Consider the following 17,283-nt stretch of genomic DNA (forward strand, 5'->3'; position numbering starts at 1 on the left):
GAGCACCTGGTATCCTGGCCTTGCAACTGGCTGCACAATCTCTCTGGGATTTTCACGCGGAGCGCCTGGTTCAGATGGAGGGTGGGGACTTTCGGATCGTGCTCTTATCATTTTAGTTAATGCTTCAGAAATGCAGGTCCTCCACAGATTATGAACTGCCTGTAGATATGAGCAAGCTTTTGGGAGACTAGTGGGATGGATTTGCCAGTTGCTGCTGAGCTACAGGCATCTTCTGCCTCAGTTCACTGCAGTATCTCAATGGTAGAGTCAATTGCCCTGGTCTCATTGCATTTTGCCCTTGATTGGCCTATGTTTTTTCATTAAATATTGTGATATTAATAATGATTCTCAAGATAGCGTATTGTAACATAGACATACATACTTTGATAATAAATTTTCTTTGAACTTTAAATTGGTGGGTGGCCACATTTCTACTTGTGTCTGTTTATGAATAGTTAGTGGAATGGAATCTTCTTGTAATATGGGGAGGGTGTCTGATGTGATTTTTTTTGCTTCAGAGATTAATTATTTGGAATGTACTCTTAAAATATTTTATTAATAAAATTAAGAGCAACTTGTACTGGGTTATGATGACCTTACACCTGTTTTATTATTTCTACTTTGATATAAGAATGTTTGGATTTTAACAGGTTTTGAGTCATTCTGGTCCGGATTCAGGTCCTCCACATTAAGGTCTCAAACAAATTGTGGTGTTTGGCTTCTGCAAATGTCAGTTTTATGCTAACTAATAACTCCCAACTGGTTGACATGTTGCCTTACTAAATATTACAGAAGCGCTGGGATGTGAATGGCCCAGCAGTGTTTTTTTCTGTCCTGAATGTGTAGGAACAGATGAACTGTATTTTTTTTCTCAGGAGGAAAGGATCAACATTTTCTATGTCAAATTTCAGTCCAATGTGTCTGCGTTATGTTGATCAGTATTAAATGGGAAATTGTTGAATTGGTGGAGGTTCTGTGCATATTCAGAAAGATTCTGGAACCTTGGTACTGATCTGGAGTCATTAAAAAAAGATGAACTTGCATTGTGGTGATTGGAAGGGCAACATTAGAATGGAATTATTTCTTACATACTTCACATACATGAGTAAACATTTTTACATTACATCTCCATCTAACTATGCATGTGCAATCATATTAATTTATAATTATAATAAATAGAATAGTTAATGTAATATAGAGTACACTCAAATCAGTGTGAGTTCATCAGTCTGATGGCCTGGTGGAAGAAGCTGTCCTGGAGCCTGTTGGTCTTGGCTTTTATGCTACGGTACAGTTTCCCGGATGGTAGCAGCTGGAATAGGTTGTGGTTGGGGTGACTCGGATCTCCAATGATCCTACTGGCACTTTTTACACACCTGTCCTTTTAAGTGTCCTGAATCATGGGAAGTTCACAACTACAGATGTGCTGGGCTGTCCACACCACTCTCTGCAGAGTCCTGCAATTAAGGGCGGTACAGTTTCCATACCATGCAGTGATGCAGCCAGTCAGGATGCTGTCAGTTGTGCCCCTGTAGAAAGTTCCTCAGCATTTGGGGGCCCATACTAAACAACTTCAACTGTCTTAGGTGGAAGAGGCACCGTTGTGCCTTTTTCACCACATAGCTGGTGTGTACAGACCATGTGAGGTCTTCGGTGATGTGGATGCCGAGGAACTTGAAACTGTTTACCCTCTCAACCCCAGATCCATTGATGTCAATAGGGGCTAGCCCATCTCCATTCCTCCTGTAACCCACAACCAGCTCCTTTTTTTCGCAGCATTGAGGGAGAGGCTGTTTTCTTGACACCACTGTGTCAGAGAGATGACTTCTTCTCTGTAAGCCACCTCGTTATTGTTTAAGATTAGGCCAATCAATGTAGTGTCGTCGACAAGTACCTACAGCACTCCTTGCAACCCTTTAGAATCAGAATCAGGTTTAATATCACTGGCATATGTCATGAAATTTGTTATTGTGCGGCAGCAGTACAATGCAATACATAATAACATCCGTAAGTTCTGGTAATACGTATAAATATATTATATTAGAAAGCTTAAATTAAGTCAGTAGTGCAAAAATAGATTTTAAAAAAGTAGTGAGGTAGTGTTCATGGGTTCAATGTCCATTTAGAAATTTGATGGCAGAGGGGACGAAGGTGTTTCTGAATTGCTTGGTGTGCGCCTTCAGGCTCCTGTACCTCCCCCCTGATGGTAGCAATGAGAACGAGGCATGTCCTGGGTGATGGGGGGTCCTTAATGATGGATGCTGTCTTTTTGAGGCATCACTCCTTGAAAATGTGTTGGACTTGACATTGGTGCTGTATGTCTGGATTAAGATTTAAGCTAATTAGCTGCACACCACAGTAGTAGCACTGGAGTGGTATTGAGGGTAGCAGGAGTTGAATTCAGAAGTTAACATTTGACAGTGTAAGTGTGCCTGTTCCAACTATTTTTCAGGATTGTTCCTTCCTGCAGCTGCCCATATTTCCAAAGATTAGAGGCCTTTGATACATGTACTGGTGGTGGTGGAGGCATTGATGTTCACAGCCATAAATTCATGACTTGAAATCTTGTGAATTACATTGTTTAGTTCTGTAAATTAAATAAACTTCAAATATCCTTTTCAGTTTCATCTTGAAATAAGAAATCTTTTCCAAGAGCCTGCCACACAGCCGATATCTACTGTACCAGCCCCTAAATAATTTCCATAATTAAGAAGTTACAAGAAAGTCTGGTTAGTTAGGAATGTGAGCAAACTTAGTCATCTGGTCTGAGGGCTAGCCTGACATTTGATTGATAGATAGATACTTCATTGATCCCAAAGGAAATTACAGTGTCACAGTAACATTACAATTGTGCAGATATACAAATATTGGAAAAGTAAGAAAGAATAAAAAAATAAGTTACCTCAAACAGTCGCCGTGGGGGGAGGTCATCACTTCCCTGGCTATAGGTTGACTCATTATAGAGCCTAATGGCCAAGGGTAAGAATGACCCCATATAGCAGCGGTCCCCAACCACCAGGCTGCAAAGCATGTGTTACCAGGCTGTGAGGAAACGGTATGAGTCAGCTGCACCTTTCCTCATTTCCTGTCACACACTGTTGAACTTGTCTGTAAAAGACATGTTGAGGTGAGTTTAACCCTACTTGAACGGCTGGTCCGCAAGAATATTGTCAATATTAAACCGGTCCGCGGTGCAAAAAAGGTTGGGGACCCCTGTCATATAGCCTCTTTGGAGCAGCGCAGTTGTCTTACTCTATTACTAAAAGTGCTCCCCTGTTCTGCCAAGGGTGAGAAGCATTGTCTACCATTGCCAGGATTTTCCGTAGGGTCCTTTGTTCTACCACAGCCTCCAGTGTGTCCAGTTTGACTCTGATAACATAACCAGCCTTTCTAATCCGTTTATTGAACCTGTTGCCATCACCCGTGTTGATGCCATTGCCCCAGCACACCACTGCATAGAAGATTATACCGGTGACAACAGACTGGTAGAACATGTGAGGGAGAAGCCTGCATACTCCAAAGGACCTCAGTCTCCTCAGGAAGCTGTGTTGCTTTTTCCTTTGTATCAGCATAAATGCAGATGCTGCTGCTACCAATGCAAGTCTATCATCGTGTATGAAGCAGCGTTAATATCCTGCCATGTGTCTCTGGATTGTTAGATAGATTTTTTAAAATAATCTTATTGTTAAAGGAATAGGCTTACCTGACTTAAGATTTATTAAAATGTATTTAGTTGGAATGCTTGAGGAGTTAGTGAAAATCTTTGTAAATTTGATGTACATTGGTGGTGTCTCTATTGGAGTATTTAACACTGCAGGTTCATTTAAAGTGGAGCTTTAGGAATGTTGACCATGACACTTCATTGTGGCTGTGTTCCACTGTCAGACCTGAGACCTGTTACCTTGCTGAAGTGCTTTACCAGGACCCCTGACACATTTGTGAAATTTGTTGTTTTATGTTAGTGGTACGATACAAGACATTTAAAAATCCCTCTCATTTACAAATTAAATAAATAAGATGTCCAAAAGAGAAATAATGAGGTAGTGTTCAGTGACCATTCAAAAATCTGATAGCGAGGGGCAGGAGGTGTTTTAAAAATGTTGAACGTGGGGCTTCAGGTTCCTGTACCACCTCCTCTGACAGTAGCCATGAGAAGAGAGATGTCCCAGAATGTGAGTGTCCTTAGCGATGGATGTCACCTTTGTGAGGCAGTGCCTCTTAAGGACGTGCTCATTGATGGGGAGGGGTTGTAACTGTGATGGAACTGTCTGAGTCTACAACCCTCCACAGCATCCTTCAGTCCTGCGCTTTGCAACCGCCTCCGATCCTGCGCTTTGCAGCTGTGGTAAACATATATATATGTTGTAACTGGGTTACCTGTCTGGACATGCCCCTCTGCTGACTGCTCCTGTGGCTCCTTCCACAGACCCCTGAATAAAGATGATTGTGCCACTGCTCCTCCCTCAGTCCAGGACAGATACTCAGCATGGGTCCATTTTACTGTTAATAAATGCCTTTCAGTATTTACTCTACTTCCAGTCTTTTGGAGTAACTAACAGTGCATCAGCAGCCTCCTCCGATCCTGCGCTTTGTAGTCTCCATTCTAGGCAGTGATGCAACAAGTCATAATGCTCAATTTTTTTTTGTTTAACAGCAGCAATACGACAAAAAGACTTAATTATTATGTTACAAAAATACATAGTGCAAAAAAGGCCAATTTCAGGAAAAAGGCATTACTCTTTATTGTCCTGCCTGACACTTCTGAAATCTGGCTTAGCTACCAGAGAGTAGGTGCTTCCTACATCTAAACATCTCTGTATTTCCTAACAACACATACACATTGCTGGAGGAACTCAGCAGGCCAGGCAGCATCTATGGTCGACCGTACTTTTTCCCATCGATGCTGTCCGGCCTGCTGAATTCCTCCATCATTTTGTGTGTGTTGTTTGGATTTACAACATCTGCAGATTTTCTCATTTCTGTATTTCCTGATGTGCTTTTGTTGTTGAAAGGCATTTTGACATACAAGAACAAATAAAAATCACAGTGCTAATGAATGCTTAACCACTGTAAGCGAATGACCAGAATACAAGTGGAAGAAAGTTTGGCTATAACTGTACAAAGGTCTGGTTAAACCACGTCTGGAGAATGTTAAACCATGTTCTGTTCTAGACAGTGATTTTAGGATGGATGCATCAGCTTGGGAAAACCTGGTGTGCAGGTATACTTGAATTTTGTTAAGTTTCCAAAGCGTATAATTATGAGGCTACAGTAAATCGGATGAATTCCCAAGAATAAGGAGGTTAAAAGGTTAATTGTTGACTTAAAGATTTAGGAAACAAGTGTTGATGCACTGAACAGGTGATATAATTTAACAAATTGTGTGATGACACAGTGATGTAGATAGTCGAGCTGCTGCCTCACAGTGCTGGAGATATCGGTTCGATTCTGACCTTGGGTAAACTCCATACAGGTGGTCCCCATTCTCCCTGTGACAGTGTGAGTTTCCTCTGGATTCTTCAATTTCCTCCCACATTGTGTGGTTTGGTAGGTTTATTGGACACTAAGATGTCCCTGGTGGTCGGGTCTGTGTAAAGTTGCTGGGAATGAGGGATGAGCATAAACAAGTGTTTGATAATCAGCATGAATTGGATAGGTTGAACAGCTTGTTTCCATGTTGTATCTTTCTCTATCTCTTGTGGGATTCATGATGGTCTTTGTGCTATATACAAACTTCTTTCCGCTCTTCCTTCATCTATCACCATCAACAAATCTTCCCCTTCCTGTGGTTAGAAACATGGAAAGCCTACAGCACAGTACAGGCCTCTCGACCCATAAAGCTGTGCCGAACATGTCCTTACTTTAGAACTTACCTAGGGGTACCCATAGCCCTCTATTTTTCTGAGCTCCATGTACCTGTCTAGGAGTCTCTTAAAAGACCCTATCATATCCACCTCCACCACCATTGCTGGCAGCCCATTCCACGCACTCACCACTCTCTGCGTAAAAAAAAAACTTACCCCTGACATCTCCTCTGTACCTACTACTAGGCACCTTAAAACTGTGCTCTCTGGTGATAGCCATTTCAGGCCTGGGAAAAAGCCTCTGACTATCCACACGATCAGTACCTCTCATCTTCTACACCTCTATCAGGTCACCTCTCATCCTCTGTCTCTCTAAGGAGAAAAGGCCAAGTTCACTCAACCTATTCTCATAAGGCATGCTCCCCAATCCAGGCAACGTCCTTGTAAATCTCCTCTACACCCTTTCTATGGTTTCCACGTCCTTCCTGTAGTGAGGCGACTAGAAGTGAGCACAGTACTCAAAGTGGGGTCTGACCAGGGTCCTATATAGCTGCAAGATTACCTCTCAGCTGCTAAACTCAATCCCATGTTTGATGAAGGCCAATGCACCGTATGCCTCCTTAACCGTTGTTCACCTGTTTCTTTTAGTTACTGAGTTCCCCATTCCAACCATTGCAACAAATTTCCCCTGAACTTTCCAGTGCACTTACTGGAGGCTTTTCTATTTTTATTCTATCAAGGGGTTAGGCTTTGCAGGCTGAGCCAGCGCTTAACTACCCATCCCTAATTTCTCTTAAAAGGGGAAGTGATCTGCCTTCTCAAACCACTGCAGTCCTTGAGGTGGCTGTATTGTGGTATTTGATTTTTGTCAAGAACCAAGGTAGAAGAAGGTAAGTTGTGTAATGCACTGTTTTATGAGTCTTTGCAAATTAAATTTCCTGGGTAATTTCCTAGGTTATAAGAACCTTCTTCCTGGGTGGTGGGGGTCCCTGATGACGGATGCAGCTTTTCTACAACAACGCTCAATACTGGGAAGGGCTTTGCCCATGATGGACTGGGCCATTATAGAAACATAGAAAATAGGTGCAGGAGTAGGCCATTCGGCCCTTCGAGCCTGCACTGCCATTTATTGTGATCATGGCTGATCATCCAACTCAGAACCCTGCACCAGCCTTCCCTCCATACCCCCTGATCCCTGTAGCCACAAGGGCCATATCTAACTCCCTCTTAAATATAGCCAATGAACTGGCCTCAACTGTTTCCTGTGGCAGAGAATTCCACAGATTCACCACTCTCTGTGTGAAGAAGTTTTTCCTAATCTCAGTCCTAAAAGGCTTCCCCTCAATCCTCAAACTGTGACCCCTCGTTCTGGACTTCCCCAACATCTTCCTGCATCTAGCCTGTCCAATCCCTTTAGGATTTTATACGTTTCAATCAGATCCCCCCTCAATCTTCTAAATTCCAACGAGTACAAGCCTAGTTCATCCAGTCTTTCTTCATATGAAAGTCCTGCCATCCCAGGAATCAACCTGGTGAACCTTCTTTGTACTCCCTCTATGGCAAGGATGTCTTTCCTCAGATTAGGGGAACAAAACTGCACACAATACTCCAGGTGTGGTCTCACCAAGGCCTTGTACAACTGCAGTAGTACCTCCCTGCTCCTGTACTCGAATTCTCTTGCTATAAATGCCAGCATACCATTCGCCTTTTTCACCGCCTGCTGTACCTGCATGCCCACTTTCAATGACTGGTGTATAATGATAATGATACCCAGGTCTCGTTGCACCTCCCCTTTTCCTAATCGGCCACCATTCAGATAATAATCTGTTTTCCTATTTTTGCCACCAAAGTGGATAACTTCACATTTATCCACATTAAATTGCATCTGCCATGAATTTGCCCACTCACCCAACCTATCCAAGTCACCCTGCATCCTCTTAGCATCCTCCTCACAGCTAACACTGCCACCCAGCTTCGTGTCATCCGCAAACTTGGAGATGCTGCATTTAATTCCCTCATCCAAGTCATTAATATATATTGTAAACAACTGGGGTCCCAGCACTGAGCCTTGCGGTACCCCACTAGTCACCGCCTGCCATTCTGAAAAGGTCCTGTTTATTCCCACTCTTTGCTTCCTGTCTGCTAACCAATTCTCTATCCACTTCAATACCTTTGAGTGATTATGCAGAAAGTTTGATTAATAATTCATCAGGTGTGATTGATGAGTTTGTGGCCCAAGGTAGAAGGAGATGAGTTACTAACTTCAAACTTTTTGCATAATCCAAGAGTTGAACTGCACGTGCCTGTAACGAGAGCTGTATAACTCATCTCCTTCTACCTTACACCACAAACCCATCAATCACCCCTGCTGTGGACACCCTCTGGAGGTCCAAGATCCGCACGCTCCACGACCACCGGACCAAGCGCGCAAATGCAGGAGGAGACCATGCCGAAAAACAAATGTGCCAGGTCCTCCAAAATCGACTCCCTCTACCTTAAATTTAAGATAAATTTACCTTATCCACTACTTTTTGTAGGACTCCTCCAATCTGAGAGTGGCCTCATCATGGCAATAGGGGAGGCCATGCATTAACATGTTGGATTGGGAATGGGGAGCGGAATTGAAATGATTGGTTACTGGGAAATCCTGCCTATTGCAAATGGAGTGAAGGTGCTTGACAAAGCGGTGCCCCAGTCTATGTTGGGTTTCACCATTATGTCAGGGGCCGCACCAGAAGCACTTGGTACAGACACGCAAGTGAAGTGTTGCCTCACCAGAAAGGATTGCTTGGGACCCTGAATGGCAGTGAGGCAGGAGTTTCTTTTTTTTTGGCGTGTGCGTCTGCGTGTGCATACATCCGTGATGATGTCTTTTTCATGGCTTTTTTTAAAAGGCACAGAGCGAGTGAGACTGTGTGGCGAGCCATTCCTCACACAGACATTTTTGCAGTATTTTTCCTTTTGTTTTACGAGGTCGAGTTGCGATCTCAACACTCGACCCGGCACGGATGGAAAGCGTACTGGAGGGCGGACCCGACTGGATTCGAACCCGGGAACCTCCGCTCCCAGGTCCAGTGCCGATGTCATTGCGCCACCAGCCGGCCCAAAAGGCAGGAGTTTCTAAGCATCAAAGGTTACGGAGAGAAGGCCAGGAACTGGGGTTGAGGAGGGCAAAAAAGGATAAGCATGATTGAATGGCAGAGCAGTCTCGATGGCCCAGATAGCCTAATTCTGCTCCTATGTCTTATGGAGTTGAATGAGCAGGTGTAGCACTTAACCCACTTGCAGAAATGAATGCTAGCATCAGTGGGGAGGGACAAATGGACAAGGGAACCACAAACAATGCTCCCTTTGGAAAGTGAGGGCTGGGGGGAGGAGGTACCGATCTGTTTGGTGGTAGCACAAACAACATTGGGCAGTTTCCAGTCATTTTGGAAGTCAGACTTTGCTTCAGTTCCTTCCCATGTCCGAGTGGTGTAATGGTATGCAGGTTAGGTTAATTGTGCTGTAAATTGCTTAGATGAATGGTAGATTGGGGAGGGGAGGGGGTTGATAAGATTGTGAGGAGAATTAAAGAAATGGAATGAATGTAGGATTGGTGAAAAAGGGTGGTTGATAATCAGTTTCATCTCAATGGGCCAAAGGGCCTGTTTCTATGCTGTATCATACTTTGACTCTCTATATGGCATAGTTCAAAGCATGTTTAACTTTCCTTTTGCCTCTGAATATGAAGCCAAAAGTTGTGTTGACCTTGTAACTGGTGTTGCTACATGTAGTGATACGTATGCGTGTCACTGCAAGACCTTTGGCATCTCTGCCCATACTTTTTACAAATTACAGCAGCTCACATTTACTACTGCCTGGGCTGATACATGAAGAATGATGTCAGCAACTTGACGCAGTAGAAAGCAAGTATACTTCTTTCTTGTTGTCTTTTATTTGAACTTTATTGGGCTGATTCTGGTAAAACTCCCAGGTGAAAGTATGTTTCCTCTGAGCATTTAAGTAGTTCATTTTGTGCCCTTTTTATCTTTTATAGTCATTATTAGCTGTCAAAATGCATGATATATTTGCATTTAGTTACGTATTCCACACTAACCAGGCTGAGGATCTTGCGTGGTTAAACATTACCAGATGTAAGTGAGAATTCTCTCCATATTGTTTGGTTACTGACCGCAGGGGTTGATTTGCTTAGAGGTGAGAGATCAATGATGATGGATTAGAACTGGGTTATCAAATAGGTTTTCAGTCCTGTATCGTAGCTAAGAAAACTCGGGGCACAAGACAAAGATGATCTGCTGTTTCATGTGACCAGCACTCGGCATTGTAACCCTTTGACAACTAATGCATTGAAGTCTTACCGGCAGTGAAGTCTCCCAAATGGGCCCTGTTGTGAGTTTGTCAAAAGGGACATCTCATTGGCAGTGACCAGCATGTTTCCATGTTCTGGATGCTACACCCACTGGTAAAAGTTTAATGTGCATTATAGCAGAAAAACTTAGCCCATCATGTCACCTCTTTTGTGACTATAAAGGAGAAGTGTTTCTCTGTGAGTGGTCAGAGATTATTTTGTATGCACATGATAGGTGAACATCTAAAGTTACTCTCTGTTCTCTGTGCATGGATGTATTTCTGAAGTCCTTCAACCTCATTTGTGATTTTAAAGTATAGACGGGGAGAGGAAGGAGGCGATTCCTGATATGGTGGCACCCACTGGTAAATCATATCAAAGTGGGCAATATGACGGAAGGAATAGGGTGAAATTTGTTTGCCATTGTTTTAAAATTTCTGTTCTTTATCCTTTGGGTGGTGGGTTCGTGATGTGTCTCTACCAAAAGAGGTGGAAGGCACTCCTTCCCTCCGCTAGCCTGCAGGACACCCTTGGGCAAGATGTAGCTCTTGCTTGGCCCCCTGGATCAGGGCCATGTGAAGCCATGGGAGCAGGTGGTGGATGATCGTATGAGCAGCTGGTGCACATTGCAAGTCCTGGTTATGTAACCACTGACGCCAGGCAGACTACCTCTGAAACACTGCCCTGAAGAAGGCAATGGCAAACGAATTCTGTAGAAAGATTTGCCAAGAAATATCGTGGTCAAGACCATGATCGCCTATGTCATACGACATAGCAGACGATTATGATGGTGCTCTTTGCCCTATCTTTTGGAATTGCACTTAGATATGAATTGTGGGATCCAGGTGCCGACTACCCAAAGCTGCTTTGTTGTTAAATGGACTTTTCTGTATCGAACCAACAGCTCTTCTGGGTTGACTACAGGACCAGCATGAACAGCATAAGATGGGCCCATAATGTGGATCCAGAAATAGGGATTACATGGACACACGAACTCCATACACTACACAATTGTTAGTTCAGTGCTGAAAATTAATGGGGTGAATCTCGTGGGCTTGAAGTTGAATAGTTTGATTTTCAGCCATTAAATGCTCAGTAAGTTCATGCAGTTGTGATGTCTCTAGAACTCTGGATCTCACCATGCCCCATTGCTGCTCTTTACGGAGTCTCGTTGTGGAACCTGTAGGGTAATGTAATTGGGAGAAATGTACATAGTTTGCAACCACCCGCATTGAGTTAGGGTTTCACTGTAAGAAGTCTGACGTGATGACGTTATTATGTAAAGAGGCTTAGTACACATTTGTTGTGTAGGCTTTGGAGTTCAATAAAATGTGTTACAGGTTTCATTAAATTTGCAATTCGCCTACCGGAGCAACAGGTCAACGGCAGATGCCATCTCTCTGGCCCTACGTTCCTCCTTAGAACACCTGGAGAATAAAGACGCATACGTAAGGCTCCTTTTCATTGACTACAGCTCTGGCTTCAATAGCACCATTCCAAATAAACTGATTCCTAAGCTCCGGAACCTGGGCCTTAGCACTCAGATCTGCAACTGGATCTTCAACTTCCTCACAGACAGGATCCAGGCTGTAAAAATAGGGGACAAGCTCTCCTCTACAATCACTCTGAGCACCGGTGCCCCACAAGGCTGTGCACTCAGTCCCCTGCTGTACTCACTGTACACCCATGATTGTGTAGCCAAGTTTCCATCGAACTCAATATCTAAGTTTGCTGATGACACAACAATTGTAGGCCGTATCTCGGGTAATGATGAGTTTGAGTACAGAGAGGAAATTAAGAACCTGGTGGCATGGTGCGAAGACAATAACCTATCCCTCAACGTCAGCAAGACAAAGGAATTGGCTGTTGACTTCAGAAGGAGTAGCGGACCGCACGACCCCATTTACATCGGTGGTGCAAGTGGAACAGGTCAAAAGCTTTAAGTTCCTCGGGGTCAATATCACAAATGACCTGACATGGTCCAACCAAGCAGAGTTCACTGCCAAGAAGGCCCACCAGCGTCTTTACTTCCTGGGAAAACTAAAGAAATTTGGCCTGTCCCCTAAAACCCTCACTAATTTTTATAGATGCACCGTAGAAAGCATTCTTCTAGGGTGCATCACAACCTGGTATGGAAGTTGTCCTGTCCAAGACCGAAAGATGCTGCAGAAGATCATGAACACGGCGCAGCACATCACACAAACTATTCTTCTGTCCGTGGACTCACTTTACACCACACGCTGTTGGAGCAGTGCTGCCAGGATAATCAAGGACTGGACCCACCCAGCCAACACACTTTTCGTCACTCTTCCCTCTGGGAGAAGGCTCAGGAGCTTGAAGACTCGTACAGCCAGATTTGGGAACAGCTTCTTTCCAACTGTGATAAGACTACTGAACGGATCCTGACCCGGATCTGGGCCGTACCCTCCAAATATCCAGACCCGCCCCTCGGTTTTTTTGCACTACCTTTCTTCCCATTTTTCTATTTTCTATTTATGATTTATAATTTAAATTTTTAATATTTACTAATTTTAACTATTTTTAATATTTTAATATTTAATATTTGTAATCCAGGGAGCGGGAAGCGCAGAATCAAATATCGCTGTGATGATTGTACGTTCTAGTACCAATTGTTTGGTGACAATAAGGTATAAAGTAAACATAAAATGCCTCACTTCGTTTTATTTGCTAAAACGTACAACCCCACTCCTGCAAAGGTTTTCCAGGTGAGGCTCAGGAGTTGCCTCATCAGTCGTACTCCAGTCTGGGGTAGGTTGGAAATCCCATTCACTTCAGAGAGGATTTCTAGCTACAGGATTGATAGGAAAATGGTGATTGCTGCTTTTTAAAAATACTTGTGGTTAATATGTTTGATTTATTTTCATTCCACAAATTTTTGATTTTTTTTTACAATTTTTGAAATATAATTTTAATGCACCTACAACAGTTTTAAAAATTTGATGATCAGAATCAGTCATTTCTGCCCCTTATTTTTCCAGAGGATACCAGGACTGCATTCTACAAGGTGCATTACCTCACACTTGTCCTCTCCCTGTTCTGCTTTCTGGATTGAGTTACCAGGAATAGTTATTTATTTAATGAAATGGATGGCTGCCTAGGAACCTCTGGCAAGTGTCAGTTCTTTGAGTCAATCGGAAAGAAAAGTACTCTCTTCTGTTGCCTTTTATTTGAACTTCGTTGGGCTGATGCCAGCAAAACTCTCCCAGGTGAAAGGATCTCTCCTTGGAGCATTTAAGCAGTTTAGTTTGCCCCCTTTGAGGTTTCAGCTGGGGTGGAGCTTTGTTGTCAGTTTGGTCCTCCTGCCAGAGGGCATTCCTGGGGACTGTACTTGGGACCACACTGACTGCTGAGACATGGCCAGATGTGTCCCAGGCACAGTGTCTCAACTGACACTGCAGTTAAGCTGAGTCAGATGGAGTTTGTATTCAGCAGGCCACATGAATTTTAGCACAAGGATTCATTTTAAATGCTTACTCACACGATTTACACACCTGGCTGTAAAAGAGTTAATTTTTGTTTTGCTGTTGTACAGTTCTATGTTCATCTTTATGTAAGAGATGGCATTGTGGTGATTAAAATCAGCTGGATCTATCTCCCTTTCTGAGGTGATTATTCCTGTGGTTACTTTTCCAGAGTTGTTAGTAAAGGGCATGTAGGGCAGGATGAAACCAGAAGTAAAAAAGACTGCGTGAAAGGTCCTTCCCACAGGCGATTCCACATTTTTACTTCGTTCATGCATTAGAGAGAGCAGAGCGGGGAGAATATTCCTTCCTAGGATGTCAGGCCAGGTGAATGAGCTGTGCTCAAAAATCCCAAGGTTTTTACTGACTTCCAGAGATATTAACATTTTCCACTGGCCATGGGAGGGTTAAGGCCCTAACTTCCAGTAATTACTCCCCCTTACCCCTTCCCTCTTCTTTCTTTCTTTTTCAATCTTTTTATTAGTTTCAGCATCATATACATTACAGAAAAATCGATACAGAGAAATTGGGATTATATTATTGAAAAGATAGTTTAAATAAATATAACCTCAATTGACACATAATTCATGAGCCTCCCAAAATCTCAAAGTACAGCTCTAATATAGGGAAATATAAGATAAAAATGGAAAAAAATCATGAAAAAGGAGGAAAAAAAAGGAAAAAAAATTTTTCTCCCAAAGAAAAAAAAATCTAAACCAACTAAAGAGAAACTAAACTAACAAAAAGAAAAAGAATGGGCTATTATGATACCTCAGATAAGACCATTAGTGTCGTTAACTCAGCTCCTCTCCCCGTATATAGAGTAACAAAGTAGAATTGGAAAGGGTCCCTTCCCTCTTCTTCCACTCCCTATTCTGCTTTCCTTCCTACCCTTGTCTACTCTCACCTGCGCATCACGTCCCTCTTGTTCCCCTTCTCCTTCCATTTGTTCTGTGGTCCACTGTCCTCCTGTCAGATTCCTTCTGCTTAAACCCATCTCCACCTATTATTTCCTAGCTTGTTATGTCATCCACCCACCTACCCCGCCCTTGTGCTGTCACGTATCAGCAGCCAGCTTGCATTCTTACCCCCCGCCTCCTAACACCTTATTCTGGCCTCTGCCCCCTTCCTTTCTCTTGATGAAGGGACTCAACCTGATACGTTGACTGCTTATTTCCCACAATAGATGCTGCCTGATGGGCTGAATTCATCCTGCATTTTGTGTGTGGCTCAAGATTTCCATCATTTGCAGCTTCTCTTGTGTTTGAGGCTTATTAAACATGTTGTATCCTGTGTGCTGACACATTTTGTTCCTTGAGGCGTTAGCTCTGAGTGACTGTAGTACCATCCGCTTTCCCTCTTGCTGTCCTGTTAATTCCCAGTTCTCTTCGGGTTTTGCTTCCTCTTTCCCTAATTCCATATGCCATTCACTTTTTCTTTTGACCTTTCCCTTTAACTGAGATGCAGAGGGACTGGGAGTCCTTGTTCAAGATCCGCTAAAGATTAGTTTGCAGGTTGAGTCAGTGGTGAGGAAGGCAAATGTGATGTTAGCATTCATTTTGAGAGGACTTGAATATAAAAACAAGGATGTAATATTGAGGCTTTACAAAACACTGGTGAGGCCTCACTTGGAGTGTACTGAGCAGTTTTGGGCCCCTTATCTAAGAAAGAATATGCTGACATTGGAGAGGGTTCAAAGGAGTTTCATGAAACTGATTCCAGGATTGAAAGGCTTATCATGTGAGGAGCGTTTCATAGCTATGAGCCTGTATTCACTGGAATTCAGAAGAATGATGAGTGACCTTATTAAAACCCATCGCATGTTGCAAGGCCTTGATAGAGTGGATTTGGAGAGGATGTTTCCTCTGGTGGGGGAGTCTAAGACCAGAGGACACAGCCTCAGAATAGAAACATAGAAAATAGGTGCAGGAATAGGCCATTCGGCCCTTCGAGCCTGCACCGCCATTTCTTATGATCATGGCTGATCATCCAACTCAGAACCCTGCCCCAATAGAGGGGAATGGAAATGAAGAGGAATTCCTTTTATGGGGGGAAGGTAGGAGATTGGGGCTGAGAGGGAAAATGGATCAGCCATGATGAAATGGCAGCACAGACTTGATGGACCAAATGGCCTAATTCAGCTCCGATATTTAATGGTCTTATAATTATATCCTCCAGAAACTTGTGTATAGAAAGCTGTAGTAATCTATGTATGTATTCAGTAGAAAATCTTGAGATTTATTTTTTAGCAGAGTTAAGACCACCAACATTATAACTTCCTCTGATGTTGGGTAAATTGGCCTGCAGTGGAGGTTTAATGTTTTATCACAAGAGATTTGAATTACATCTCAGATCTCTGTGTTCAACTGTTTAAATTGTCACTTGGTAGTGAGCAGTGATTGTGAAGAGAGAAATTGTTGAGTAGTTTAAAGCACTGAACAGTGGAAAGCTGGGAAACCTGCTGCCTGGGACAGTCAGTGGCAGTGATGAGCTGGGTCACTGGGGAAATTGATAATTCTTGATTTCAGTTATGGTGAACCTCTCCATAGTGTTCTCTCTCTGCCTGCCCCGTCTCATTTCTTTCATTGTTGCCTTTCATATCATCACTTTATAAATCTTATGCCCTTTTTCTTCATTGCCACAAACCTAAGAGTCTTCCTCCAAAATTTGAGTTGGTTACATCTGTCATCACATCGCACTTGAGGTTCAAACCCCACAGTTCAGGGTCCCCATAGTTCCCCATAGAGGGATCAGAGGTGGAGAGAGTGAGCAGTGTTGGGATCTCTGGGGATCTAGCCTGGTCCCAACATATCGATGTAGTTATAAAGAGGCAAGACAGCGTCTGTACTTCATTGGGAGTTTGGGGAGATTTGACAGGTCAACAAATACACTCAAAGACTTCTGTGGATGTGCCGTGGAGAGCATTCTGGCGGGCTGCATCACTGTCTGGTGTGGCTGGGGCTGCTGTACAGGACCGGGGGAAGCTGTGGAGGGTTGTGAATCTAGTCGGCTCCATCTTGGGTACTGGCCTAATAGGGTGCACGTGGCATCTTCAGGAGCGGTGTCTCAGAAAGGCAGCGTACATTATTAAGGACCTCCAGCACCCAGGGCATGCCCTTTTCTCACTGTTACCATCAGGTAGGAGATACAGAAGCCTGAAGGCACACACTCAGCGATTCAGGAACAACTTCTTCCCCTCTGCCATCCGATTACTAAATGGACATTGAACCCTTGGGACACTACCTCACTTTTTCAAAATATACAGCATTTCTGTTTTTTTGCACTTTTTTTGGGTCTATTCAATGTATGTATACTGTAATTGATGTACTTATTTATTATTTTTATTTCATTAAAAAAATTTTTTTTCATCTATATTATGTATTGCATTGAACTGCTGCTGCTAAGTTAACAAATTTCACGTCACATGCCGGTGATAATAAACCTGATTCTGATTCTGCCTCCTTCACAGCTTTAAGTCTCCTGAACCAACATCACGAACAATATCCTTAGGTGAGCTCAGTTGTCCATATTTGACCTCTCAGTGGTCCCAATGACAACTGACCATTGCATCATCAATCACTTACTTCCTCTCTGTATTTTGTCACATGAGATCAGTTTAGGCTTCACACTTTGTGTCAGAGTGCTG

The 17,283-nt window shown here is 43.2% G+C and overlaps 1 protein-coding gene across 7 annotated transcripts in view; it reads left to right on the forward strand.

Moving 5' to 3' along the window:
• The window catches only part of cgnl1 (cingulin-like 1), a 218,847-nt gene that overhangs the window by 44,745 nt on the left and 156,819 nt on the right, over positions 1-17,283 (forward strand). Inside the window, exon 1 of one of the 7 annotated variants that reach the window (XM_063065734.1) lies at positions 10,061-10,269. The exons of the other annotated variants lie outside the window; for them this stretch is intronic. The gene's annotated coding sequence lies outside the window, so the exon portion shown is untranslated. Of the gene's footprint in view, positions 1-10,060; positions 10,270-17,283 lie in introns of those variants that run through there. 7 annotated transcript variants of the gene reach the window in all.

The sequence above is a fragment of the Mobula hypostoma genome, chromosome 13, assembly GCF_963921235.1.
Source record: "Mobula hypostoma chromosome 13, sMobHyp1.1, whole genome shotgun sequence".
Taxonomy (NCBI): domain Eukaryota; kingdom Metazoa; phylum Chordata; class Chondrichthyes; order Myliobatiformes; family Myliobatidae; genus Mobula; species Mobula hypostoma.